Source organism: Bombina bombina, chromosome 5 (genome assembly GCF_027579735.1).
Source record: "Bombina bombina isolate aBomBom1 chromosome 5, aBomBom1.pri, whole genome shotgun sequence".
NCBI lineage: Eukaryota > Metazoa > Chordata > Amphibia > Anura > Bombinatoridae > Bombina > Bombina bombina.
The window spans coordinates 1,024,027,556-1,024,054,860 of record NC_069503.1 but is presented as its reverse complement, the minus strand read 5'-3'; the positions used below and the strand labels follow the sequence as shown (position 1 = coordinate 1,024,054,860).

Below are 27,305 nucleotides of genomic sequence, written 5' to 3'. Positions count from 1 at the left end.
ATGGTATAAGACCATAAAAACAACAGACTCAATATAGTGGCAAGTGGCTAAGAATAAAAATAAAAATAAAAAATAAAAATAAATATCAAGAACAAAATAAACTCTCTTACATGCTATAACTCAAAAATGCTAAAACTCAAAAAAATATACATAGACACTCTCATATAGCAAAAGAGTCTATGGGTAATCAATAATGGGGTGCGGTGGTTGTGATGGACCTGAGTCAATATAGATCTGAGATCCTGAGACAAATATCGGACTCAAAGACCTACACTATTTTACAAAATGATCCTACTTACCAGTTGAAGAGAGTTATTGATCAAAAACTCGAGAGATGGCGTGACTTGGAGATAATTACCAAACAGGAGTACCAATTCCTCAAGAGAGATTTCCCTATAACACCAATTATCTATGGGCTACCCAAAATTCACAAGGATGCTACACAGCCCCCAGGGAGACCCATCGTCTCAGCGAGGGGATCACTCCTCCAGCCACTGCCTGAGTTTCTGGATTTTTATCTACAACCTCTGGTAAAAAGAATGAAATCATATGCACAAGATTCTAGTGCTTTTATACGATCTATCACTCAATTGAGGGATATTCAATCTACTGACATATTGGTGACGATGGACGTGTGTAGTTTATACACTGTGATTCCCCACAAGCTGGGGATTGCAGCAGTAGTCAACCACATAAGACGCACACCCTATGTGGGGCCCTCGGAAGAAGTAATAGTGGACCTTCTTACTATGTGTCTTGAGAATAATTTCTTTTGTTTTGAAAACACCTTTTATCTGCAAATAGAAGGGACTGCAATGGGGTCAAACATGGCCCCCTCATTGGCATATCTCTTTATGGCTGAATATGAATCTACACAAATGAAAGTTTATGAAACCAAAGCCATTATGTTATATTATATATATATATATATCAAGAAATAAACAGAGGAGAAGCAAACGCTGGTGCAGAGCTATATGTCAGAAGACTATTTAAAATTAATTTAAAGGGACAGTCTAGTCAAAATTAAATTTTCATGATTCAGATAGGGCATGCAATTTTAAACAACTTTCCAATTTACTTCTATTATCTAATTTGCTCAATTCTTTAGATATCCTTTGTTGAAGAAATAGCAATGCACATGGGAAGCCAATCACACAAGGCCTCTAGGTGCAGCAACCAATCAGCAGCTACTGAGCATATCTAGATATGCTTTTCAGCAAGTGATATCAAGAGAATGAAACAAATTAGATAATAGAAGTAAATTAGAAAGTTGTTTGAAATGACATGCTCTTTCTAAATCACGAAAGAAAAAAATTGGCTCTCATGTCCCTTTAATGTCTTCAAAGATTTGCCTGAAAGGCTGGGGGTGCAGACCCTTAACTTCAAATGTCATGAAGCAGATAAGAAAGAATAAACAAGAACAAAATCTTGTTACCAAATGACAGGGAATTCAGCACTCTTTTAAAAAATAATGAAACTCTGAAGGTGAAAATTCAACAGCAAATTTTATTTGTAAGTCAGTGACATCTCGCTCCGTGGGCACACCACAAGTCTCTCAACATGTAAAATTCTAAAAAAGTAAGCGCACAAAGTATGTTGGCAAACAAGAACATATATTTAAAATAAATATACATAATTGTAGATACAAAATTCTACATACAGAAACCTGACCGGTCAGGGTGGGCACAGGCGCAGAGTAATATCAAGCTGGTGAATAGGAGAGTTTTCTAACCAACTACACCCTACTGGTCACAGAACCCCCAATAAAGACAGCTAGGAGGTATGACCTGGGCAGATATAAAGTGGGATCTAAGTGGTTAGATAAAGAACTCCTAGGTATATGCAAGTATCCTTGCAGATTTAGATAGCAACATACAATCAGCTTAAAGGAGCTTATTGTGGAAAATACAGTTAAAACTAATTTGATTTGCTGACATGGGGCCAGTAACAGTTGATGCTAATTCTCAAAATATAAATAACTAGAAAAGTAAATAGATACTGCATCCTCTGACTGAACAGACATAACATATATGGAGTTTGTACCTAATTAAATCAAATAACCATGAAAAAGGGAGGCTTAGCAATATTCAATGTCAAAAACTTTAAATAATGTGAACACTGCACACTTAACTTCAAACTCTTCAAACTCTGGGTTTTAAATTATGGATTTAAATTTGAATTGACCCTTTGACTTCCTGTCAGTATTGGGTTATGCTCACTTACTGTCCCCCCCCCCCCCCTGTTAATGAGCTGTATCTGAACACAATTTGTGAATCACAAGAGATGTAGAATACGACTTTACTCTTCTGCTTGGTGTCAACTGTTCTTAGGTTACCTCAGCTTCCAGTTGTGTCACATGACCCTGCTCACTGCATCCTCCTTCTGATTAATCTATATATCCTTCACTTGCTAGAAGGCATCAAGAGGGGTGCCTCCTATTGGTCCCAATTTTTGCTGCTAATATATTGACAGAGCACAGGTGGCGCTGCAGCACAGCTTTTCCTTTGACCCATATACTGCAATGAAGAGAAGCGTTCCTGTACCTGCCTCTCCATAGCATTACATGGGGGGGAATATTTTTTTTTTTGGACTTTTTTTTTTGTTTTAATTAAAATTTAATTAAGCTTTGGCCACATATGGAAGGGTAGGCACTGCCTCCCCTGCCTCCTATGAGTGCACGTCCCTGATATATATATATATATATATATATATATATATACACACACAGAAAAAGAGATAGAGAGCTCCATAAATAGAGATAAATAAACACAAGCCGAGAAATAAATAGATCGATAGATGGATTAGATATAATAGATAGATAATTAAAGGGACACTGAACCCAAATTTTTTCTTTCATGATTCGGACAGAGCATGCAATTTTAAGCAACTTTCTAATTTACTCCTATTGTCAATTTTTCTTCGTTCTCTTGCTATCTTTATTTGAAAAAGAAGGCATCTAGGCTTTTTTGGATTCAGCACTCTTCTATTGGTGGATGAATGTATCCACTAATCAGCTAGAACAACCCAGGTTGTTCACCAAAAATGGGCTGGCATCTAAACTTACACTCTTATATTAGCTTCATAAAGATACCAAGAGAACAAAAAAAAATTGGATAATAGGAGTAAATTAGAAAGTTGCTTAAAATTTCATGCTCTATCTGAATCACAAAATAAAAAAATTGGGTTCAGTGTCCCTTTAAAAACATAGGCAAATAGATCCAAAAGGAGATACAGATACTGTATATATAGACAGAGAGCTACATAGAAAGAGGTAAATAGACCCAAAAAGAGAGAGATATAGACAGACAGACAAATAGATAAAATATTTTTTTACAAATCGAGACAGATATTACATTGAATATATTTTTTACAAAACAGTTCATTATTCAAGTAATGTTTTTGAGAGTTCACCTATTTTAAGAGAAACATTGTGATTATTATTATTTTTATCACACTCATCTATATTTTAGTTTGTGGGACGGCTAAGTAAGTTCTCTAAGAACTATCTATTTAACAGAAATTCATTTTGCTTTTAAGAGAAATGTTTGCTTTTCCCACGACTAATCCTGATTTGAATGGACCAGATTTCTAAATAAATCAAGAATGTTCATAATAATTTAAAACCATTTATAAGTGTGAACAAAATAAATATTTACAGGCATTTAGCAGAATTACAATCTACCAATTAATTAAAATCAAGTGTGAAAGTAGTCCCATTTAACCAGTATTAGAATCAGGATCCAAATTAATGCAAACTTACTTGGAGATCAAATATCTTGAGCTCTTTTTCAAATATTGCTCTTGTAACACTGGAAATAAGCCAGTTGTTACAGCTTATTAGAAACCTTACTCTAGACAAGAGTTTAAATGGTTTGTCACACCAGTTTTATTTGTCAAATCAAGTTGCATGTTGTCACGGAAACCATTCAGTAAAATTAATTTGCACAAATGCGAGAGAATTAACACATAGCCTTGTAGAATGTATTGTAGAACCTTCTAATAAATGTGGATATTTTAATCAGTGACTGCATATTGTTAATACCACACACACTTAATTTATAAGTCACTGCTGAAAACTTAGTTTTTGTGGTGTTTTTATAGTAGAAAACATTAGCAACATGTTACAGGACAAATGGGACGTAAAACAAAAGAGAACAAATGATTGAGGATAATGTTTTATGTGTCATTTATAACTTTATGGGTGAAATACTACAGGCTGTTGACATTGCTTAATAATTGTCGAAACATAAAACCTTGTGAAAACAGATACATTCATAAAATGTCTCTTAGTCTCATTGTACCTGGCAGACAAATGTAAATCAGATTAATAAAAACTAAACTTTGAGGGATTGAAATTGCCAGAAATTACTTTTTTTTACAAGCTGTAAGTGTTGATTTCCTTTTTTTTTACCCTTTTATACAAATATTAGTGCTTGGAAAGGCTCAATGAAAACCAATTTCATGACTAGGAAATATTATCTTTTATCTCAAATGTGCTTCTCCTGTTTTAAACTTTTGCACTATATATATAAAAACTACCACTGATTAAAGGGACATGAAACCCCAAATTTTTATTTCCTGATTTAGGTAGAACATGCTATTTTAAACAACTTTCCAATTTACTTCTATTGTCAAATTTGCTTCATTCACTTGGTATCATTTGTTGAAAGAGCAAACACTAACTACTGGTTTCTAACTGAACACATGGGTGAGCCAATAACTATCAGTATATGTATACAGCAACCAATCAGCAGCTAGAACCTAGGTTCTTAGCTTCTCCTGAGCTTACCTATATAAAACTTTCATTAAAGGATTACAAGAGAAGGAAACAAATTAAATTAAAGAAGTAAATTGGAAAGTTCTTTAAAATGTATGGTCTGTCTTAATCATGAATGTCTAATTATGACTTTACTGTCCCTTTTAAGTTTCTTTATTTAAAATGAACATTCTAGCTCAATAATTACACACTGAATGTATTTAACCCAAGCCAATGGGATAAACACATAGGTAAAGTACCATAATAGTTTCAGCTCAAGAGCAATACGCAGCCTTTAAAATTATCAGGAGTAGCAGTCACATGTAGCCACCAATCACTGACCATGTGCTGTTCGGCAACTGTGATGCTGTAGTTTATTTATGTGCTTGCTTAATACCTTTGTAGGTGTTAAAGACATAGGCCACATTTACATTGTTGCAGACAACCGGCAGTTAAACAGTAAACAAGATTGCTTTACAAAATCCTGCATTAGCTGCTATGCCTGGCTATATCTATTTTTTACAAATGAGCAGTGATTTTATCCCCATGACTGCCAGCTGCAAAGCAGTGGTTTTACCCTTTGGATGTTAATACACACAAAGCAGTCATTTTATATTACATATGACAGACAGTAACACATGTAAAGCAATGAGTTTACCAAGGTTAACACACACTTTTGCACACACACCGCTGATTAGATATATGGTAAATTAGAGAAAAAATTACGCTGTCAATGAGCAGTACCTGGCGCCATATTGTATTTGTAAACTATCGCGACATTAGTGGTCTTTAGCTCACAGGACCTAAGATATGTGACATTTAAGCATCCAGCATTTTGTAGAGATTTTACAGCCAAGTGAAATACTGCAATGTCTGGCTCAATACTGGACACCCTAGTAAGTGATGCACTATTTACCCTCAAGCATAAACTTCACTAGAAGTAATCTTTTTGTGTAATACAAGTTGAAAGTAAAACATTTGCAATACATTCAAGAAACCTGTAAAACTGTAATTTAGTTTCTCAACCTTTCCTGATGTGGTTGTTTCCACGAATAAATTATATCCACTACCCGATGTTTACCCGATGTTTACACACTGAGAGGATTTACATTAAAGGACATCCCACATGCAAAGCAAGCCAGCAGGTGCAATAATTGTCCATTACATTCTATGCCATTAGGCCAACAGCAACCATCGCAATTAAAGTAGCAGTGGGAGCATGTCCCTTATTATGCCTATAATTAATAAACTCTTTATGTGTTTTTTTCTATATATATATATATGTATGTGTTTAACAATGTTAAAAAGCATGGAAATTCTTAGATTACCCCATTGAATAAATATTGTATTACTGACCTCTGACTTGTCTGTGACTATTCTTTTGGACTTGATTTTTGGCTTCTGCCCATCTGATTCTGACCTTTTGGCTTGGATTCTACTGCTCTTCTGTTTTGTGATTCTGACCCATACTTGCAAGATAGTTGGCGAACCGGTTTTGCCTGATTTCGCCTTGGCCACTAGATTGGTCATGGACTGGGTCTTATCCTTTGTGCTGGGACTGTGTTTTCCTTTTAGTCACTTCCTAACCTAAGGGTTCATTTCTGGATGGGGCATTATACTACTGGTCTTGATAGTAAGGAATAGTCACAGTCGAGCTAGAGGTCAGTAGCAAGAGAGGTACCAGAGAAAATACAAAATATGTGGTCAAAAACGGGCAAATAGGTCAGCAACCAAGATTAACAGCAATAATAGCGCACCCAGAGTAATTAAATATCATGTAATAAGATAGCATGCCTCAGCCTGATGGATGATTAGTATGCTGGCATAGCGTGGTATAAATAGAGGAGTTGTAGGGATAGCGCACTAGCTGCTATCACATTTGCTTTGTTATCTTGGTATCCTTGCTGAAGAGTAAAGCTAGGCTGGCTGATAGGAGATTACGAGTGTGCACGTGTCTTAAGCATTTTCTGGCAGCAGTGCTTGCATCTTTGTGTAACATTTATATTGCCAGATGGGCAAAGATTATGTGCACATTCCTGCACTTGCCTAGGATAATTATTTAACAAAGGATACCAAGCAAAATTGATAATAGAAGTAAATTGGAAAGTTGTTTGAAATATTATGCTCTATTATTTGACTTTGCTGTCCCTTAAAGGGTGTCATTGGGGTTAGTGAGATTGAAGCTTCATAGCTTATATAAGGAGTACTGTAGTCTTTGTCTAAAGCCCTTAGGAGCTCATCTGTTTAGCATTATGACTTACTCTGAAATATACAGTACAATTTAGGCATTTTATTGGTGAATGATGTGTTCATTATTCAAGAAAAGGTTAATAGTTTAGGATTATTGGCTATGGAATAGGGGCAGGAAATACAATGGGGAAATTTGTGTAGTAGACAGTTATTGGGTAAGAGTTTAATGACCAAAGGTCTGGGGGAACAGAGTATTCTTATAGTTCATAGAGACTCCATGGATAACTAGTTTATATAGAGACCAGAATGTATTTTATTTTAGCTTATTCTGCTTCACAGTAAAACATACAGTGATTGCTCCTAAATGCTTAAATGGACAGTCAAGTCCAAAAAAACCTTACATGATTCAAATAGAGCATGTCATTTTAAATAACTTTCCAATTTACTTGTATCACCAATTTTGGTTTGTTCTCTTGGTATTCTTAGTTGAAAGCTAAACCTAGGAGGTTCATATGCTAATTTCTTAGACCTTGAAGGCCGCCTCTAATCTAAATGCATTTTGACAGTTTTTTCACCACTAGAGGGCATTAGTTTATGTGATTCATATAGATAACATTGAGCTCATGCATGTGAATTTACCGTGGAGTGAACACTGATTAGCTAAAATGCAAGACTGTCAAAAGAACTGAAATAAGGGCTGTCTGCTGAGACTTAGATACAGGGTAATTACAGAGGTAAAACGTGTATAAATATAACTGTGTTATGCAAAACTGGGAAATTGGTAATTAAGGGATTATCTATCTTTTAAAACGACAAACATTTAAAAGTGATTTTGCTCACTTTTAAAGTCCCTTTAAAAGTAAGCAAAATCAGCAGTTTCTTAAATCAATTTTCATGAGTCACGAGCAACTGATTTACAAAACAATTTTTCTGCAATATGTATTTTGAGTGCAATATCACTGTATGTGCAATATCACTGCTTATTCACCAGTGTCTGCATACCTGTGTGGTGAATTTGTACAGGATATAAGGAACTGTGAATCAACTCATACAGATTTTGATTTCCACAGCATAAAACATCTGGAGGCAGTCAAAGGGAAAAATGCTTCCATCCATTCAACTTTAGTAAAAGATGCAGTCATGAGAAGTTTCTCCATACAAAATATATAGATAGATATATTGATAGATAGATAATAGAGAGAGAGCAAGAGAGAGAGAGTGAGACAGATAGTAAAAAGCATATGCTTATAGCAAACATATCTGTCTATCTAATTGTCTAAGAAGTATTGTATGGAGAAATGAAATATATTTATCTATATGTCTATCTATCTATCTATCTATCTATCTATCTATCTATATATATATATATATATATATGTGTGTATGTCTGTCTATCTTTTTAACTATCTATCATCTATATATCTATCATCTATCCAACTATCTAATTTAAATCATTGCTAATGGCCATGAAAAATATATAAATGTATATACTGAGTTTATTATTAGACTTTATTTCTATTGTTTAAAGGAAATAATGAAGTAGTACTGACTAACTGAATATACCTTTATATGGAAAGTAAGTTACAATATTATTGGTTTGTGGTTCAGAGATAAATAAGGCAATAGATGTGGTAAGAGATTAATGCATGTGAAAAAATATTTAAGTGAGTGTTCAAAAAAATGGCATCCGGCAAGTCTAGCAGATAGTCTGAAGAGCCAAGAAACAATAATGAAAAAGTAATGATATATATTTTATTAATATATGCATAGTATATATCAGAAATTAAAGGGACATTAAACTGATGAGTACAACTACAATACAATGGTTACTACTCACCGTTCTATGGCTTTTCGTCATGTGCCTGTAGCTGTCTTCAAAGTAATTCTCCTATTTCTCTTGTTAAGTGTATCCAGTCCACGGATCATCCATTACTTATGGAATATATTCTCCTTCCCAACAGGAAGCTGCAAGAGTCCACCCACAGCAAAGCTGCTATATAGCTCCTCCCCTAACTGCCATATTCAGTCATTCTCTTGCAAGCCTCAACATAGATAGTAGGTCGTGAGAGTCTGTGGTGCTTTCTACTTAGTTTATTCAATCAAAAGTTTGTTATTTTTAAATGGCACCGGAGTGTGCTGTTTATCTCAGGCAGTATTTGGAAGAAGAATCTGCCTGCGTTTTTCTATGATCTTAGCAGACGTAACTAAGATCCATTTGCTGTTCTCACACATTCTGAGGAGTGAGGTACTTCAGAGGGGGAATGGCGTGCAGGTTTTCCTGCAGATAAGGTATGTGCAGTAAAATATTTTTCTAGGAATGGAATTGACTAAGAAAATACTGCTGATACCGAAGTAATGTAAGTAAAGCCTTAAATGCAGCGATAGCGACTGGTATCAGGCTTATTAATAGAGATACATACTCTTATAAAAATGTGTTTTAAAACGTTTGCTGGCATGTTTAATCTTTTTTAACATATGTTTGGTGATAAAACTTATTGGGGCCTAAGTTTTTTCCACATGGCTGGCTTAAATTTTGCATAGAAACAGTTAACTGAAGCTTCCCACTGTTGGCTGTGGCAGTTTGTTGTGTCTGTTTTTAAAAACATCTATGTCTTTTTTTTTTTTTTTTATCTGTTTTTTGCATTAAGGGGTTAATCATCCATTTGCAAGTGGGTGCAATGCTCTGTTACCTTATTACATGTACTGTAAAAATTTCGTTTGTTTTACTGCCTTTTTTTCACTGTTTTTCAAATTTTGACAAAATTTGTTTCTCTTAAAGGCACAGTAACGTTTTATATATTTGCTTGTTAACTTGATTTAAAGTGTTTTCCAAGCTTACTAGTCTCATTATTAGTCTGTTCTAACATGTCTGACATAGAGGAAGCTCTGTGTTCATTATGTTTTAAAGCCATGGTGGAACCCCATCTTAGAATGTGTACCAGATGTACTGATTTCATGTTAAACAATAAAGATAATTTTTTGTCTTTAAAAACATTATCACCAGAGGATTCTGTCGTGGGGGTAGTTATGCCGACTAACTCTCCCCACGTGTCAGACCTTTTGACTCCCGCTTTAGGGACTCACGCTCAAATGGCGCCAAGTACATCAAGGGCACCCATAGCGTTTCTTTTACCAGGGGATTCTGTCGAGGGGAAAGTTATGCCGACTAACTCTCCCCACGTGTCAGACCCTTCGACTCCCGCTTCAGGGACTCACGCTCAAATGGCGCCAAGTACATCAAGGGCACCCATAGCGTTTATTTTACAAGACATGGCAAAGGTGGTGAATAATATTCTGGCAGCAGTATTAGTCAGACTACCTGAAATTAAAGGAAAGCAGTTAGCTCTGGGGGTAGATACAGAGCATACAGATGCTTTAAGAACCATGTATGATACTACCTCACAATATGCTGTGTCTGTGGGTGATTTTTTTTTGACTCAGGGAAGATGATTTAACCTGATTCTGATATTTCTACATTTAAAATTTATGCTTGAGAACCTCCACTTGTTGCTCAGGGAGGCTTTGGCTGCTCTGAATGAATGTGTACAATCGCAGGGCCAGAGAAATTGTGTAGACTGGATAAATAATATGCAGTGCCGGTGTGTACTGATGTTTTTCCAATAACTAAAGAGGTTTACTAAATTTTTTTTAATAAGGAATGGGATAGACCAGGTGTGCCATTCTCTTCCCCTCCTATTTTTTAGAAGAATGTTTTCTAATAGTTACCACCACACGGGACTTCTGGCAGACAGTTCCTAAGGTGGAGAGAAGAGTTTCTACTCTAGCTAAGCGTACCACTACCTCTGACGAGGACAGTTGTGCTTTTTAGATCCAATGGATAAAAAATGTTTATTCAACAGGGTTTTATCCTGCAGCCCCTTGCATACATTGCTTCTGTCACTGCTGCTGCGGCGTTCTGGGTTGAGTCTCTTGATGAGGCTTTACAGTTAAGCGACTCCATTGGATGAATATATTTGACAAGCTTATGCTAGCCAATTCCTTTATTTTCTGATGCCTTGTTCATTTGACTAGACTAACGGCTAAGAATTCTGTTTTTTACTATACTGGCACGCAGAGCGCTATGGCTTATATCATGGTCAGCTGTCGTGACTTTAATAAATAAGCTACTTAACTTCCCTTCAAGGGGCAGACCCTATTCGGGCCTGGTTTGAAGGAGATTATTGCTTATATCACTGGAGGAAAAGGTCATGCCCTTCCTCAGGATAGGTCTAAATCAAGGGAAAAAAAAAAAAAAAGTCTAATTTTCGTACCTTTTAAAAAATTCAGGGCAGGTGTGGCATCCTCTTCCGCTAAGGCAAAACAAGAGGGAATTTTTGCACAGTCCAAGGCGGTCTGGAGACAATCGGACCTGGAACAAAGATAAGCAGGCCAAGGAGCCTGCTGCTGCCTCTAAGGCAGCATGAAGGAACGGACCCCTATCCGGTAACGGATCCTATAGGGGGCAGACTTTCATTCTTTGCCCAGGCGTGGGCAAGAGATGCCCAGGATCCCTAGGCATTGGAATTTATATCCCAGAGATATCTTCTGGATTTCAAAGATTCCCCCCCCAAAAAAGGGGAGATTTCGCCTTTCACAATTATCTGCAAACCAGATAAAGAAGGAGGCATTCTTACATTGTGTACGAGATCCATCCAGTTCCAAGAGAGGAACAGGGACAGAGTTTTTACTCAAATCTGTTTGTGGTTCCCAAGGAGAGGGAACCTTCAGACCTATTTTGGATCTAAAGATCTTAAACAAATTCCTCAGAATTCCGTCATTTAAGATGGAAACTATTCGTACCATCTTAACTATGATCCAGGAGAGTCAATAGAGGACTACAATGGATTTGAAGGATGCTTATCCTCACATTGTGATGCATAAAGATCACCATCGTTTTTCAGGTTTGCCTTTCTAGACAGGCATTACCAGTTTGTAGCTCTTTCCTTTGGGATATCTACAGCCCCAAGAATCTTTATGGAGGTTCTGGGGTCGCTTTGGCGGTCCTTAGACCGCGGGGCATAGAAGTGGCCCCTTATTTAGACGACATCCTGATACAGGCGTCAAACATCCAAATTGCCCAGTCTCATACGGACGTAGTACTGGCATTTCTGAGATCACATGGGTGGAAAGTGAACAAGGAAAGAGTTCTCTATCCCCAATCTCAAGGGTTTCCCTCCTAGGGACTCTGATAGATTCTGTAGAAATGAAAATTTACCTGACGGAGTCCAGGTTGTCAAAGTTTCTAAATTTCTGCCGTGTTTTTTCATCCCATCCGCGCCCTTCGGTGGCTCAGTACATGAATGAAATCGGCTTAATGGTAGCGGCAAGGGACATAGTACCGTTTGCACGTCTACATTTCAGACTGCTGCAACTATGCATGCTCAGTCAGAGGAACGGGGATTACACAGATTTGTCCCCCTGTTAAACCTGGACCAAGAGACCAGAGATTCTCTTCTCTGGTGACTATGTCGGGTCCATCTGTCCAAGGGTATGACCTTCCGCAGGTCAGATGGGACAATTGTTACAATAGATGCCAGCCTTTTAGGTTGGGATGCAGTCTGGAACTCCCTGAAGGCTCAGGGATAGTGGACTTAGGAGGAGACCCTCCTTCTAATAAATATTCTGGAACTGGGAGTGATATTCCATGCTCTTCAGACTTGGCCTCAGTTAGCAACTCTGAGGTACATCATACTCAGTCGGACAATATACACGACTGTGGCTTACATCAGCCATCAAGAGGGAACAGAAGTTCCCTAGCGATGTTAGAAGTTTTACAATAATTCACTGGACAGAGACTCACTCTTGTCTATCAGCTATCCATATCCCAGGTGTTGAGAACTGGGAGGTGGATTTTCTAAGTCGTCAGACTTTTCTTCCGGGGGAGTGGGATTTCCTCCGGAGGTCAAGACCAAGCAGGAGAGGGCTTTGGTGTTTTTGACAGCGCCTGCGTAGCCACGCAGGACCTGGTATGCAGATCTGGTGGACATGTCATCCTTTCCATCACGGTCTCTGCTTCTGAGACAGGTCCCTCTACCTCAGGGTCCTTTCAACCATCTAAATAGAATCAATCTGAGATGGACTGCTTGGAGACTGAACGCTTGATGTTATCAAAGCATGGCTTCTCCGAGTCAGTCATTGATACCTTAATACAGACATGAAAGCCTGTCTCTAGGAAAATTGAACATAGATATGGTGTAAATATCTGATTGTTATGAATCCAAGGGTTACTCATGGAGTAAAGTCTGGATTCCCAGGATATTATCTTTTCTCCAAGATGTTTTTGAGAAAAGGGTTGTCAGCTAATTCCTTAAAAGGGGACAGATTTTTACTCTGTCTATTTTTTTGCACAAGCGTCTGGCAGGTATTCTAGACGTTCAGGCATTTGGTCAGGCTTTGGTTAGATCCAAGCCTGTGTTTAAAACTGTTGCTCCGCCATGGAGCTTAAACCTGATTCTTAAGGTTCTTCAAGAAGTTCCGTTTGAACCTTTTTTGTTCCATAGATATCAATCATTATCTTGGAAAGTTCCTTTTGGGTAGCTAATTCCTCGACTCGTAGAGTCTCCAAGTTATCTGTGTTACAATGTGATTCTCCTTATCTGGTCCTTCGTATGGATAAGGTAGTCCTGCGTACCAACCTGGGTTTTTTCCTAAGGTGGTATCTAACAAGTACATCACTCAAGAGATAGTTGTTCCATGCTTGTATCCTAATCCTTCCTCAAAGAAGGAACGTCTATTACACAATATTGGACGTGGTTTGTGCTTTAAAGTTTTACTTACAAGCTACTACAGTTTTCATCAAACGTTCACCTTGTTTGTTGTCTATTCTGGACAGAGGAGAGGTCAAAAGACTTCAGCCGCCTCTCTGTCTTTTTGGTTAAAAAGCATAATTCATTTAGCTTATGAGACTGCTGGACAGCAGCCTCCTGAAGGGATTACAGCTCATTCTACTAGAGCTGTGGTTTTCACTTGGGCCTTTTTTAAATGTGGCTTCTGTTGCACAGATTTACAAGACGGAGTCTTGGTCTGCGCTTCATACTTTTCAAATTTAACAAATTTGATACCTTGCTTCTTCGGAGGCTATTTTTGGGAGAAAGGGTTTTTTACAGGCAGTGGTAACTTCCGTTTAAGTACCTGCCTTGTCCCTCCCATCATCCGTGTACTTTAGCTTTGGTATTGGTATTCCATAAGTAATGGATGATCCGTGGACTGGATACACTTAACAAGAGAAAACATAATTTATGCTTACCTGATAAATTTATTTCTCTTGTAGTGTATCCAGTCCACGGCCCGCCCTGTCACTTTAAGGCAGGTAATTTTTTCATTTGAACTACAGTCACCACTGCACCCTATGGTTTTTCCTTTCTCTGCATGTTTTCGGTCGAATGACTGGTAATGGCAGTTAGGGGAGGAGCTATATAGCAGCTTTGCTGTGGGTGGACTCTTGCAGCTTCCTGTTGGGAAGGAGAATATATTCCATAAGTAATGGATGATCCGTGGACTGGATACACTACAAGAGAAATAAATTTATCAGGTAAGCATAAATTATGTTTTTAACCCCTTACAATGATCAGTTAGTGAAGCTCAGCACCATCAGACTGGGCGCCGCTTTTTTTTGGAGTTTATATTTGTTATGTAACGTTTAAACTATGCAAAAATGTAACACTTCCACTCTCTTTTATGTATTATAAACGAAGTGCCAGGTACAGTGAAAGTGCACTGCTCCTATAACAGGTTGCAACAATACGCCTGTTACAAGATTCTGGTACCCAATATAAAATGCAGAGCTTTACAAACTGGATTCTGTAATGAGTTAAAATAAGAGAACGTCTTTAATGACAGCTGCAGGTACAGGAGGGAAATTAATAGTAGTAGTGACCACTGTTCGCTCTAAGGCCAGTTTTTTGAGCTGCCCAGAATTGAAACAGTTAATTAGAGAAATTAGCAAACACAATGTAGGGTGCAAGGTGTGGTTCCCTTATTAACTGTTTCACTGCTAGGCCGCTCACAAAACAGTTTTTTGTGGGAACACTGATAGTGACCATTCTACTGTAGTTGTACTTAGCAATTTAATGTCCTTTTAAGTACTGCATTTCAAAATGTCTTCATACTGAGTAATTGTTTTTAAGCACTTACAACCATCATTTTGTTAGCAACATTTTTCCTTTTTTACAGTCCAGCAACATACTCCTCCAGTATCACTATGTAGCATGTTATAGTGTCAGTGTTCCAGATCATGGAATATACACTACATCCTTCTTGGTAGAAGTTGAAAAAAAATGCAGTTTTTAGAGCTAAATAACAATAAAAGTTGTCAAAATAAATAATGAAAGTACATTACAAAGCTGTTTTGCTACACATACTTACATTTTATGGTATTATTTGTTGAATGCAGTGTTCCTTTAAGATATGAGTGTAGAATGAGGTATAAACTGAAAAGCAGACTTCAGAACTAGATACTGATTTTGCAGCTGGCAATTGAGGCAGGGAAGGGAATGCATCTTACTTAAGAAATCATTTCAACGTCATTAAACAACCTGCTGTAGGGAAGTAACCGTAATGCCTGGACTATATTTACTACTCCCCCTCACAGCAATTATAGACATTAAGTTCCCAGTATGGGTGGGTGAGATGCACTGAATAATTATAAAAAATAAGCAAAAAAGACCAATTGTAGAAAATGGCTATTTTGATTTATTCTATGCTTGGTGATTATATACATTATTTTGTTTAATTTCATGAGAACCCGATGATGATAAAATCGCCAGCATGGAGGTAAATCACACAAAATCTTTGAGGACATTTTTTGAGCATTTTAGTGTAATAGATGTGTCTGTTCTTCACTTCTAGAATCCAGTTTAGCGAGATGAATAACTCTTAAGGTAAAAATTGCCTTTCTAAAATGATGAGACATCTTAGATAATCTCAATAGAGTGGAGCGTTTTAGATAATTGGGAACTTAGTATATTTTTCGTAAACGTATCTTCTGTCAATGACATAATAGGAACATGCTTGTGTTTTGAGAACTATATTGTGGTGGTGTTTGCAACAATGTGTGACATTGTTACAAAGCTTGTAGCAAGCAAGCCCTGCAGCCATATCGTAATCAAGACAAGTGCCTCCATAAGTAAACTTTAGTAAGTTGATGGTACCAAGTAAAAAAAAAGTAAATTATGATAATAAAAGTAAATTAGAATGCTTTATATAATTGCACTCTGTATCTAAATCATGAAACTTTCATTTTGGCTTCCGTGTTCCTTTAACAATAAGAGCTAAGATAAGATGCACTTATATTTTCCACTTATCAATTCTAAGTGTCCAAGTTGCCAAGAAAAAAACAGTTGATTCAACGTAGCTGACACTGAATCATAAGTGGATTTCTATAAAAGTATTTAATATTTTTATTTTATTTTGAAAATGTTAAATGTATTAATCTAGGATGCACTGTGTGTTCCCATATATATATATATATATATATATATATATATATATATATATATATATATATATATATATATATATATATATTTATATATATATATATATATATATATATATATGTGTGTGTTAATATGTATATAATCATATACATATATTTTTACATTTGCTGCCCATCGCTGGGCGACTTCCCCCTTCTCTGCACTAGTTTTCATGCTGTGTCTCGCAGGTCACAGCATGAGAACATGGCTCCCATTGGAGTCTATGGAAGTGGGCTTTCATGAGTGCAATGCGAATGCCACTAACTCATAATACCAGAGATCATTTGCATGTTTTGTTTCACATATTTATCAGAGATATCAGCAAAGGGCTACAGGGAAAAGTATGTCTGTTTGCAGATGATACAAACATTTGTAATAGAGTAGATGTTCCAGGGGGGTAGACAAAATGACAAGTGATATACAACAATTGGAGGATTTGATAAATGACTGGGATCTAAAGTTTAACACTGCAAAATGTAAAATTATGCATTTAGGGGGAAACAATCCAAACATTAGTTACAGACTCAATGACACTTTACTGACTGTTACAAATGAGGAATGGGACTTGGGAATAATTATTTGAGATTATTTAAAATTTAGTAAACAATGTAGTATTGAAGTGGGTAAGACCAGCAGAATGCTTGAATGTATTGGTAGAGGTATTTGCAGCAGAAATAGCAACGGCGAGATTACGAGTTTTGCGTTAGGAGCTGTGCGGTGCTAACGAGCAATTTTTTTCTCATCGCTCACTTACCTGCAGCGCTGGTATTACAGGATTTTACAAACCCGGTGTTAAAAGGCAAGAAGTGAGCATTGAGCAAAATTGTGCTTCATACCGCACTCCAATACCAGCACTGCTTGAGTCAGCGGTGAGCTGGTTGTACGTGCTCGTGCACGATTTCCCCATAGACATAAATGGGGAGAGCCAGCTGAGAAACAGTCTAACACCTGCAAAAAAGCAGCGTAAATCTCAGTAACCCAGCCCCATTGATTCCTATGGGGAAACTAAATTTATGTTTACACCTAACGCCCTAACATGAACCCCGAGTCTAAACACTCCTAATTTTACACTTATTAACCCCTAATATTCTGCCTCCAACATCGCCGCCACCTACATTATTCTTATTAACCCCTAATCTGCCGCTCCGGACACCGCCGCCACCTACATTATACTTATTAACCCCTAATCTGCTGCCCCCAACATCGCCGCCACCTACATTATATTTATTAACCCCTAATCTGCCACCCCCAATGTTGCCGCAACCTACCTACACTTATTAACCCCTAATCTGCCGCCCCCAACATCGCCGCCACTATATTAAATGTATTAACCCCTAAATCTAAGTCTAACCCTAACCCTAACACCCCATAACTTAAATATAATTTAAATAAATCTAAAGAAAATTACTATAATTAACTCAATTACTCCTATTTAAAACTAAATACTTACCTATAAAATAAACCCTAAGCTGGCTACAATATAACTAATAGTTTTATTTTACAGGCAAGTTTGTATTTATTTTAACTAGGTAGAATAGTTATTAAATAGTTATTAGCTATTTAATAACTACCTAGCTAAAATAAATACAAATTTACCTGTAAAATAAAATCTAACCTAAGTTACACTATTGGTAGTTTAGTTTAGGCTAGGTTTTTTTTTATTTTGGGGGGCTTTTTTATTTTGATAGGACTATTAGATTAGGTGTAATTAGTTTAAAGATCTGTAATTTGTTTTTTATTTTCTGTAATTTAGTGTTTGTTTTTTTGTGATTTAGCTAATTTTATTTAATTTATTTAATTGTATTTAATGTAGGTAATTTATTTAATTGTAGTGTAGTGTTAGGTGTTATTGTAACTTAGGTTTGGTTTTATTTTACAGGTAAATTTGTATTTATTTTAGCTAGGTAGTTATTAAATAGTTAATAACTATTTAGTAACTATTCTACCTAGTTAAAATAAATATAAACTTGCCTGTAAAATAAAAATAAACCCTAAGCTAGATACAATGTAACTATTAGTTATATTGTAGCTAGCTTAGGGTTTATTTTACAGGTAAGTATTTAGTTTTAAATAGGAATAATGTAGTTAATGATATTAATTTTATTTAGATTTATTTAAATTATATTTAAGTTAGGGGGTGTTAGGGTTAGACTTTGGTTTAGGGGTTAATAAATTTAATATAGTGGAGGCGACGTTGGGGACGGTAGATTAGGGGTTAATAAATGTAGGTAAGTGGCGGCAATGTTGGGGGCAGCAGATTAGGGGTTAATAAATATAATGTAGGTTGCGGCGTTGTCCGGAGCGGAAGATTAGTTGTTAATAAGTATAATGTAGGTGGCGGCGATGTTAGGGGCGGCAGATTAGGGGTTAATAATATTTAACTAGTGTTTGCAAGGCGGGAGTGCAGCGGTTTAGGGGTTAATATGTTTATTATAGTGGCGGCGATGTCTGGAGCGGCAGATTAGGGGTTATTATAGTGTTTGCGATGCGGGAGGGCCTCGGTTTAGGGTTTAATAGTTAGTTTATGGGAGTTTGTGTACTTTTTAGCACTTTAGTTATGAGTTTTATGCTACGGCGTTGTAGTGTAAAACTCATAACTACTGACTTTAGAATGCGTTAGGAATCTTGGAGGTAGAGGGTGTACCGCTCACTTTTTGGCCTCCCAGGACAGACTCATAATACCAGCGCTATGGAAGTCACATAGTAAAAAGGGTTTACAAAGTTTACGTAAGTCTGTTTGCGGTAAGGCCAAAAAAGTGTGCGGTGCCCCTAAACCTGCAAGACTCGTAATAGCAGTGGTAGTGAAAAAAGCAGCGTTTGGACCTGTTAACGCTGCTTTTTCAGCTCACCGCAAAACTTGTAAAGTTTCTTATGCCACTTTACAGATCATTAGTTAGGCTTCATCTTGAGTATTGTGTGCAGTTCTGGAGGCTATATCTACAAACTAGAATCTGTGCAAAGGAGGGCTACCAAAATGGTACATGGTCTAAATAATGAAACATACCAGGAGAGGCTCAATTACCTAAATATGTATAGCTTAGAGGAGAGAAGGGATAGAGGTGATATGATAGCAACTTTCAAGTACGTTAAAGGGCCTAGTAAAACTGAGGCTGTGAGTATTGTACATAAAAAGGAAAATTCAAGGGGTCATGATCTCAAGCTAAAGGGTAGTATATTCAGGAGTAATTTGAGGAAGCACTTCTTTACAGAAAGGGTGATTGATTTATGGAATAACTTCCACAAGAGGTAGTAATGACAAACACTGTGGGTGACTAAGAATGCCTGGGATAAGCATAAGGCTATCCTACAAACTAGATAAGTTTATACTTTTAGGAAATATCGGGCAGACTTGCTGGGACTATGACTCTTATCTGCCGTCAATATCTATGTTTCAATGTTTCTATATACTCTCTCAAAGTGTTTAATGTCCCTATATAGATATAAACAGAAACATCAGATAAGAAAATTAACGGACTAGAAAGACTGCAAATAAAGGGAGAAGATAAGGGATAATAGGGAAGAAACAAACATCAAAAAATAGAAAGTGGAATGAGGAATAAGAGGGAGGGAAGGAACCTTGCTTTATAGCTTGTCTCTCTGTCTATCAATTTGCAGCAGAATGTTGGTGAGAGGAGGGTAATATTTGTTACCAGTAGAATTTTACATCATGGAATAGGTGCATTTTATTTATCTTACAAAAGCTATATTCTTTGGGAGACAGAAGATCAGAGGTTTTTTGTACCACGTACCCAAATTTAGAGATTTCCAGTTTTTACCTATTAATAATTTGGCACCATTAAGGACAATTTGTAATCTCTCATCTCATTTTGAAAAGCAATTACTTCACCATTAGAGTAATGAAGAAATCCATCCTGAATTTAGAAGTGCAACAATAATAAAATAAATAGTGTAGTTTATTTGACATCCACAACCAGATTAATCTTTCTCTTTTTTTCTAAGATTCTCTGAAAGTGAAGTTAATTTTTCTTTTCCTTGTTCCCAAAGAATTGTCACCTGGTTATAAATTAACCATTTCCTTTGCCCTTAACCATTTAGCCCTTTGGCAGCTTTCACATGAAAAATACTTTAAATGTGTTTAGGATACGTATTGGTCTTAATAAAGATCAACTAGGATTTATAGTTTCAGATTCCAAACAATGTTTTGAAAATGGAAATCTAAGAGGTTGAAATAATTTGTTTTCTGCTGTTAAATTCTGCTATTTACATTATGTAGTTGTAATATCAATTATAAAGGAGACATCTGAGAGCTTCATGATTTCTGACACTGAACCAGTCTAGCTTTATAATACATCTTCACTGGGGGCACTTTTTTTTTTTTACAAGTTTAAGTAGTGCACAGTTTATGAAATTAAAAATCTTAAGAAATATTTGCAATACTAAATGATGTTGCTTGTGTAATGATTATTAAAAAATGTTGCACAAAAAGGGACAAAAGTTTTAATTTGAATACTTTAGCACATTTTGTAATATATCTTCTTTATTTTCTATGGGGACGATTTATCAAGCAGCGGATGCTGTTTATTGAGCGCAAGCCTTTCCGGCTCACCGGAAACAGGATTTAAGAAGCAGCGGTCCAAAAAAAACTTTCATGTTTCAAATAGGGCATGTCATTTTAAATAACTTTCCAATTTACTTTTATCACCAATTTTGCTTTGTTCTCTTGGTATTCTTAGTTGAAAGCTAAACCTAGGAGGTTCATATGCTAATTTCTAAGACCTTGAAGGCCGCCTCTAATCGAAATACATTTTGATAGTTTTTCACCACTAGAGGGCATTAGTTCACGTGTTTCATATAGATAACATTGAGCTCCTGCACGTGAATTTACCACGGAGACAGGTCTGACTGGCTAAACTGCAAGTCTGTCAAAAGAACTGAAATAAGGGGGCAGTCTGCTGAGGCTTAGATACAGGGTAATTACAGAGGTAAAACGTGTATAATTATAACTGTGTTGGTTATGCAAACCTGGGGAATTGGTAATTAAGGGATTATCTATCTTCTAAAACAACAAAAATTCTGGTGTTGACTGTCCATTGAAGACCGCTGCTCCTCTGAGGTGGTGGACTGCAATAATCTCTATCATATACCCCTGCTAGCGGGCAATTGGCCGCAAATGTGCAGGGGGCGGCATTGCACAACCTCACCACCTTTCGTTTTCTGAAATAAGGCTGCAAGTAACAAAGGGGAAACATATTTAGAGAATATGACAGACCTCGCAGAGAACTTTCAGCTTCACCCATAAAATGCCACTGTTCAGCCCACTAGCAGTTGCAGGAAAACTAATTTTACAATAAGCAAAACAACACACTTTGTATTTTTGTATTTTAAATACAAAAATACAAATTTCACAGTTTATTTTTTTTGCAGGCACAGTGCAGTTTTATTATGATTTCTTCTGTGTGCATTAACTATGTTATAATACAAATATTTCCTTTTCCATAAAATATGAATTTTGCAGTACTAGTTTGTTATACAATTTAAAGGGATATGAATAAAAATCTTGTCTGTGATTCAGAAAGAGCATACAATATAAAAAAAATCAAATATCAGATTAGCTTTGTTCCCATGGTATTCTTTGTTGAAGAGATTCCTAGGAAGGAGTCTGGAGCACTACATAGCAGGGAATAGTGCTGCTATCTAGTGTTCTTGCAAATGGATAACATTCTTGCAAAACTACTGCCAAATAGTGCTTGCTTTTGAGCTTTTTCCAACAAAAGATACCAAAAACACTAAGAAGATTTGATCATAGAAGTAAATTAAAAAGTTGTTTAAGGGGGCGTGTCCGGGCCAGGGCCTAAGATGGCTGCTAAATTGGGAGCTCTGTAACTTACTATTACAATCCGCCTTGTAATTAGAGTATTTTCACCAATCCAGACAGAAATTGAAGCTCATGAAGCCAAGAACAAGTTGTAGGTCTGGAATATACTTATATTTGAAGCAAAAAGAAGCTTCCCAAACCGGACCGCAGAGATTTCTGGGCGGCCTTCAGGGAAGGGAAACTCAGCACCCCCCCCCCGGGGAACCGGGGTAAACAGAGGACTTCTGTATTCCTCTATATTTGGGACTCATCTCTAGCAAGTTATCATGGAGGACCTATTCCTGGTCGTTAAAGCTCTGATGGAGAAGCGGGAGGCGTTGATCTGTGAGAGAGCCGACCGCATTGTGGCGCAGTACCCCGCATCACGTCTAGAGGAAGGCGCAGTTGAACCTACCGGAGCATCGCATAGTGACCTGCCACCCTCCCCACCTCTTAGTCCGGGCCCTGCGAGCAAGAGCAGCCCAGAGTGCAACGTATCTGAAGCCTTACCGTCTGGCTTGGCTGTGGATCTGGGAGGGCCGGGTGACGCTGTGAGAGATTGGAGCCTTGGTGTTACAGGCCGGCGCCTCCCGATCAACGGAGCCATAACATGGAGTCCCGGCCTGGGATCGGCCTTGTTCGTTGCCCGGGGAGATGCGGCCGGCTCCCATGGGTGGGGAATGAGGCCCCCGGGCGGGATCTCGCCTAAGTATTGCGGTGACCTACCCTGGAGGTTCAATGGCTGGTGTTCCTCTTGCTTCCTCAGCTGGCCTAGTCCTGTGGAGACCGGGAGGTTCCTTCCTCTATCCTGTCGACGGGATCAGACAGGTATTGGGTGACATTGAAATGATCAGAGATGAGGTGGGACCCTTGGGTCAGGCACTAGGAGTTTCACCCCCCCCCTCCCGTACTGAAGAATTGAGCCCCTTTGCATAAGTTATGTGTGCCGATGTGTAATATGCGGGACGTGTTTTCTGCTAGAGGATGGCTGCTTAGCTGGCAGCGGTGTTTCTGAAGAGCTGGCACCGGGTAAATATGACTGATAAGTTGGGTCCGGAAATGGAGGGCCATGAATATATAACTCTGCTGAGGGCCGTGCTGCCTGATACGAACACTATATGACTCTCTGTCCGGATTTGACACCCTGGGGCACCTAAGATGAGAACTGCACACTCTAGCCCTACACATATATTGTAAAAATTATTTATGTTTGTGCCTGCAGAACCCGGACAATATTATTCCATGCACTGTGACCATCGGGTGGGGGGGTGTTTCATATGTGCACTATATATTGGGATTGGTAATGCTTATTTGAAAAGTTAACCGCTTGTATTCCTTCTCTATCTTTCTATCTAACCGGATGTGTTATGTCAATTGGCTATAACTGTTGAATACATGTTATATATAATTTGCACCATGTTACATATTCCCTTTCCTGGGTAACTGTTACAGCATAGTGCAGAAACTAAGAGGGGTCAATTCAGATAGTTGAGAGGTTGGTATGTAGAATATTCCATTGAGGCCTCAACAAAGCGTGTCTAAGGAATTTAGGAGCGACCCACAATGATTTATTTAGAGGTTTGTCTGATATATGCTGTGAAATACAGTGCGATTGTGTAAATGTTTGTTCAGGTCGACACTCACTGCATCAATATGTCAAGGGGGTTTCTACAGTGAGAAGAATATAGATCTCCACCACACTTTAGTAGATTCACGCAAGTTCTCAGCAGAAAAATTCTAGCAGGTTTCCTTACAGGCTAAGGGACCTACCTTATCATCATTGGGTGGGTGGAACCATACTGACATGCCGGGTTCTAGAGGGCCCCTGCAGCTATAGCCCCCCCAAATCCGTATCAGACCTATACTATTATATTGGTAGATGTGTCGCCCCATGTTCAAACGTGCATAGTTTAGCAAATACACAGCCTATATTGCATCTTCTGGAGTCTTAATATGAAAATTAGGCTGTACTACTATTATCACCCACTTTCTTATTTTCTGTTGTCCAAACTTAGTTATATGTACCACAAGTTCTGTTGCATTTACCAGGGACAAATTCAAGCTTGCATATGTTATGATTTGGTCACTGAAAGTGTGTTTATTCCAAATTAACTGTCTTAACCTGTGTTATTTGTTCTTACAGAGAAAAGTTGGTCATGTATGACATAGTAGTTAGATGATAAGTTTCGCTGAATATATCAAGGACGAGTACAAGCCTGCATAGGTTAAGAATTGGTTACTGCATTTAGGCTTATATCAAGCTGATTCTTTGGTGTGTGTTATATGTCCTTTTGTAACTGTATTTATGTAAAATGAGGTGATATCCATGGCTGGAAAAGGTACCTTTGGATTAAGATATGCTTTGATCCTGCTGATGTGCAGACATGCTTGTTTAATTAAATGTGTAAATCCTAATGTATGACAAATGGGCATGTTGCCATGATGTTTCTTTCTGAAATTGTATGTTTGTTTGACATTGTACCTCAATAAAAAACTATTATAAAAAAAAAAAAAAAGTTGTTTAAATTGTGTTTTTTTTGAGCCCCATCTACTTCATATATATTAATGCACAGAAACCCCTTTGTATGTTCTCAAGGTAAAATCTACTTTTAGATTATTCCAAAAGGAGCTTCATAGTACTGAGAGATTTCTTACAGAATCTCTCAAGTCCAGAGACTTTCAGTAACTGGGCCTAAATGACAGCTTGCTTTACCGTTTTAATATTTTGATATGATATTTATAAAAGGGTCAGTATACTTGATTTGTTTATTATTTAAAAAAGATAGATATTATATTTACTACCCGTTCCCCAGCTTTGCATAACCAACATTATTATATTAATATACTTTATAACCTCTAAACCTCTGCCTGCTTCTAAGCCCCTGCAGGTCGCCTCTTATCTCAGTGCTATTTATTAGCTTTTTACAACCAGACAGTTCTAGATCATGTGTGCCATATAGATAACATTGTGCTCACTCCTGTGGAGTTAGGCAGAATCCAGGACTAATTGGCTAAAATGCAAGTTTGTAAAAAGCATACGGGGCAGTCTTAGAGCATCTAAGCAGAGGCTTAGATACAGGTAATCATAGAACTTAAAAGTATATTAACAGTGCTGGTTAAGCAGAACTGGGGAATGGGTAATAAAGGGATTATCTATCTTTTTTTTTAAAAAGAAAAGAAAATTCAAGTAGACTGTCCCTTTTTAATAGAATAAACGTATCTTAATATAAAGCATGCTTATTTTCAAGATGCACACTCACATACATACACACACAATCAATTATCTCATCTTTATTAAAAAATCAAATATATTAAAAACAAATAAAGGGACATATTAGTGATATATGAAATGTACATCTAAAATGTTTTTGGAAGCATTTTGCAGCATACTTCTAATTAGCAGTAATAACTATTAAAGGGACAGTCTACTCCAGAATTTTCATTGTTCAAAAAGATAGATAATCCCTTTATTACCCATTCCCCAGTTTTGCATAACCAGCACTGTTATACTAATATACTTTTTACCTCTGTGATTGCCTTGTATCTAAGCCTCTGCAGACTGCCTCCTTATTGCAGTTCTTTTGACAGACTTGCATTTTAGTTAATCAGTGCCCTCTCCCAAGTAACTCCATGGGCATGAGCACAATGTTATTTATATGGCACACTTGAATTAACACCCTCTAGCTTTGGAAAACTGTCAAATGCATTGAGATAAGAGGCAGCCTTCAAGGCTTCTTCTTAGAAATGAGCCTACCTAGGTTTAGCTTTCAACTAAGAATACCAAGAGAACATAGAAAATGTGATGATAAAAGTGAATTGGAAAGTTGTTCAAATTTGAATGCCCTATCTGAATCATGAAAGTTTTATTTTGACTAGACTGTCCCTTTAAGTATTTTTTCTTTGTATTTTGAGTAATTTAAATTGCCAATGACTGATAATACAGCAATAGGCTGGGGGCACACACGTGGCTACTGTGCATGATCTTCAAACCATGCATAGGTTTCACTCTTTCTATCTCCTTTGTTTAAATGTATTTACTTTTTACATTATTATTATTATGAATAATACTAAGGGGCCTTTTTACTATGGTGCTAGCGGACATGTCTGCTGCACATCGATAAATGTTGCACCAGCAGTTCTTGTGAACTGCTGGTGCAATGCTGCCCCCTGCAGATTTGCGGCCAATTGGCCGCCAGTAGGGGGTGTCAATCAACCAGATCATATTCGATCCTCAGAGCAGGCGGACAAGTTATGGAGGAGCAGTCTTTAGACAAGAGGCCTCAAGCTTGATAAATATGCCCCTAAAAACTTCAACGTATTCTGCAAAGCTATACAAGTTTACAGTGAGCACATTGTGACAACTCAAACAAATATAAATGAATATAATGATAGAGAAGGATTAAAGAGGTTTGCTCGTATGGAAACTAATTATCTAGTTATAATCATTGTGTCTATAAAATGTTTGAAACAAATAGTGTCAGTTAATGATCCCAGTAATATACATAAAAACAAGAAAACAAACAGCCACATGAAATATAAAAATCTGTTGATCTCAGTAAGTTACACATAGTTTTTCTAAGCTTGTTCTAGATTAAACAGTTGATATTCACTAATAATTGGCAAGACAACATTTTTAATAATATCCTAAATGATATCCTCATCCATCTGACTAAACACAGTTTGATGACAGTTTTTTTATGTTTTAATGATTATTAAGTTTCACATCTCCTCCAATTTCCTTTTCATAGAGAGTGTTTGTTTGTTATCCAATTAGAATGGAGCTGACTTTGCAAATCTACCTTGCTAGCTCTACAGAGTGAAGCAGGCAGCAATGTTAGCTCCCTCTGGATTTAATAATCGGATATTAAACACAATTGTTTTTCAGATAGAGCATACAATTTTAAACAACTTTCCAATTTACTTCTATTATCGAATTTGCTTAGTTCTCTTGCTATTATTTGGTTGCACATAAATACCAATGTGTTCATCTAGCTCCCAGTACTTCATTGCTGTTCTGTCAACCAAGGATAGCAAAAAAATGAAGCAAAATTGATAATAGAAGTAAATA

The 27,305-nt window shown here is 37.2% G+C and overlaps 1 protein-coding gene across 1 annotated transcript in view; it reads left to right on the top strand.

Moving 5' to 3' along the window:
• Positions 1-27,305, top strand: part of ANGPT1 (angiopoietin 1) — a 399,705-nt gene that overhangs the window by 193,968 nt on the left and 178,432 nt on the right. The gene's annotated exons all lie outside the window — the stretch shown is intronic.